Below are 4,828 nucleotides of genomic sequence, written 5' to 3' on the forward strand. Positions count from 1 at the left end.
CAATAACGAACATCCTAAGAACGAACATCACAACAACGAACACATCAACAACGAACACCTCAACAACGAACACTACAACAACAAACACCAAAACAACGAACACTTCAACAACGAACACCACACAACGAACACCCACAACAACGAACATTTCAACAACGAACACTACAACAACGAACACCACAACAACAAACTCTATAACAAAGAACACTACAACAACGAACAGCACAACAACGAACATCTCAACAACGAACACCACAACAACGAATACTACAACAACGAACACTACAACACGAACACTACAACAAAGAAACATCTCAACAACGAACACCACAACACGAACACTACAACAACGAACATCTCAAAACGAACACCATAACAACGCATACCACAGCAACGCACACTAAAACAACGAACACTACAACAATGAACACTACAACAACGAACACTACAACAAAGAACACTACAAAAACGAACATCTCAACAACGAACACCACATCAACGAACATTACAACAACGAACACTACAACAACGAACACTACAACAACGAACACCACATCAACGAACACCATAACAACGAACATCTTAACAACGAACATCTCAACAACGAACACTACAACAATGAACACTACAACAACGAACACCACAACAACGAACATCTCAACAACGAACACTAAACAATGAACACTACAACAACGACCATCACAACAACGAACATCTCAACAACGAACATCTCAACAACGAACACTACAACAACGAACACCACATCACTGAACACTACAACAACTAACATTACAACATCGAACACCACAATAACGATCACTACAACAACAAACACTACAACAACGAACGCTACAACAACGAACACCACAACAACGAACATTAAAACAACGAACACTACAATAAACGAAGATTATAAGAATAAACTCCACAACAACGGACATTACAACAAGGAACACTACAACAACATACACTACAACAACGAACACTACAACAACAAACACTACAACAACGAACACTACAACAATGAACACCACAACAACGAACACTACAACAATGAACACCACAACACGAACACAACAACAACAACGAACACCATAACAACGAACATAATAACAACGAACATTACAACAACGAACACTACAACAACAAACACCAAAACAACGAAACACTTCAACAACGAACACCACAACAACGAACACCACAACAAACGAACATTTCAACAAAGAACACTACAACAACGAACACTACAACAACGAACACAACAACAACGAACACCACAACAACGAACACCACAACAACGAACACCACAACAATGAACATCTCAACAACGAAGACTACAACAACGAACACAACAACAACGAACACTACAACAACGAACACTACAACGACGAACACTACAACAACGAACACTTCAACAACGAACACCACAAAAAACGAACACTAAAGCAACGAACACTACAACAACGAACACTTCAACAACGAATACTACAACAACGAACACCACACAACGAACACCACAATAACGAACATCTCAAGAACGAACATCACAATAACGAACACAATAATGAACACAATAATGAACACAACAACAACGAAGAAAACAACAACGAACACTTCAACAACGAACACTACAACAACGAACACCACAACAACGATCACCACAACAACAAACACTACAGCAACGAACTTCACAACAACGAACACTACAACACTACAACACTTCAACAACGAACATCATAAAAAACCATTACAACAACGAACACCACAACAACGAACACTACACTAATTAACACTACAACAACGAACATTACAACAATGAACACAACAACAACGAAGAAAACAACAACGAACACTTCAACAACGAACACTACAACAACGAACACCACAACAACGATCACCACAACAACAAACACTACAGCAACGAACTTCACAACAACGAACACTACAACAACGAACGGGACAACAACGAAAATCACAAAAACGACCATTACAAACACCAACACTACAATAATTAACACTACAACAACGAACAATACAACATTGAACACTACAACAACGAAAAAAACAACAACGAACACTTCAACAACGACACTACAACAACGAACACCACAACAACGAACACCACAACAACGAACACTACAACAACGAACACCACAACAACGAACACTACAACAACGAACACCACAACAACGAACACCACAACAACGAACACTACAACAACGAACGCTACAACAACAAACACCACAACAACGAACATTAAAACAACAAACACTACAACAACGAACATTACAACAATGAACACTACAAGAACGAACATTACAACAACGAACAGAACAACAACGAACACCACAACAACGAACATTACAACAACGAACACTACAACAACGAACACTACAACAACGAACACTACAACAACGAACTTTACAACAATGAACACTACAACAACGAACACTACAACAACGAACACTACAACAACGAACACTACAACAACGAACACCACATCAACGAACACCACAACAACGAACATCTCAACAACGAACATCTCAACAACGAATATCTCAACAACGAACACTACAACAACGAACATCACAACAACGAACATTACAACAACGACCACCACAACAACGAACATCTCAACAACGAACCTCTCAACAACGAACATCTCAACAACGAACACTACAACAACGAACACTACAACAACGAACATCTCAACAACGAACATCTCAAAAACGAACACTACAACAACGAACACTACAACAACGAACACTACAACAACGAACACTACAACAACGAACATCTCAACAACGAACACTACAACAACGAACACCACAACAATGAACATCTCAACAACGAACACTACAACAACGAACACCACAAGAACGAACATCACAACAACGAACATCACAACAACGAACATCTCAACAACGAACACCACAATAATGAACACTACAACAACGAAAATCAGAACAACGAACACTACAACAACGAACACTACAACTACGAAAACCATAACAACAAACACCACAAAAACGAACTTTACAACAACGAACACCACAACAACGAACAATACAACAACGAACACCACAACAACGAACATTACAACAACGAAAATCACAAAACGACCATTACAACAACGAACACCACTACAACGAACACTACAATAATTAACACTACAACAACGAACAATACAACATTGAACACTACAACAACGAACAAAACAACAACGAACACTTCAACAACGAACAATACAACAACGAACACCACAACAACGAACACCACAACAACGAACACTACAACAACGAACAATACAACATTGAACACTACAACAACGAACACCACAACAACGAACACTACAGCAACATACACTACAACAACGAACACTACAACAACAAACACTACAACAACGAACACTACAACAACATACACTACAACAACGAACACTACAACAACAAACACTACAACAACGAACATTACAACAAGGAACACTACAAGAACGAACACTACAACAACGAACAGTACAATAACGAACACTACAACAACGAACAGTACAACAACGAACACTACAACAACGAACACTACAACAACAAACACTACAACAACGAACTTTACAACAATGAACACTACAACAACGAACACTACAACAACGAACACTACAACAACGAACACTACAACAACGAACACTGCAACAACGAACACTACAACAACGAACACCACATCAACGAACACCACAACAACGAATATCCCAACAACGAATATCTCAACAACGAACACTACAACAACAAACATCACAACAACGAACATTACAACAACGACCACCACAACAACGAACATCTCAACAACGAAACTCTCAACAACGAACACCTCAACAACGAACACTACAACAACGAACATCTCATCACGAACATCTCAACAACGAACACTACAACAACGAACACTGCAATAATGAAAACTACAACAACGAACACTACAACAACGAATTCCAAAACAACGAACACTACTACAATGAACACTACAACAATGAACACTACCACAACGAACACCACAACAACGAACACTACAACAACGAACACTAAAACAACGAACACTACAACAACGAACATCTCAACAACGAACATCTCAACAACGATCACTACTACAACGAACACCACAATAACGAACATCTCAACAACGAACACTACAACAACGAACATCACAACAACGACCATCACAAAAACGAACATCTCAACAACGAACATCTCAACAACGAACACTACAACAACGAACACTAGAACAACGAACACCACAACAACGAACACCACAATAATGAACACTACAACAACGAACACTAGAACAACGAACACCACAACAAATGAACACCACAATAATGAACACTACAACAACGAAAATCAGAACAACGAACACTACAAAAACGAACACTACAACTACGAAAACCTTAACAACAAACACCACAACAACGAACTTTACAACAACGAACACCACAACAACGAACAATACAACAACGAACACCACAACAACGAACTCCACAACAACGAACTTTACAACAACGAACACCTCAACAACGAACGTTACAACAACGAAAATCACAAAAACGACCATTACAACAACGAACACCACTACATCGACACTACAATAATTAACACTTCAACAACGAACACTACAACAACGAACACCACAACAACGAACACCACAACAACGAACACTACAACAACGAACACCACAACAACGAACACCACAACAACGAACACTACCACAACGAACACCACAACAACGAAAATTACAACAATGAACACTACAACAACTAACATTGCAACAACGAACACTATAACAA

Source organism: Procambarus clarkii, unplaced genomic scaffold (assembly GCF_040958095.1).
Source record: "Procambarus clarkii isolate CNS0578487 unplaced genomic scaffold, FALCON_Pclarkii_2.0 HiC_scaffold_101, whole genome shotgun sequence".
In the NCBI taxonomy this organism is placed as follows: domain Eukaryota; kingdom Metazoa; phylum Arthropoda; class Malacostraca; order Decapoda; family Cambaridae; genus Procambarus; species Procambarus clarkii.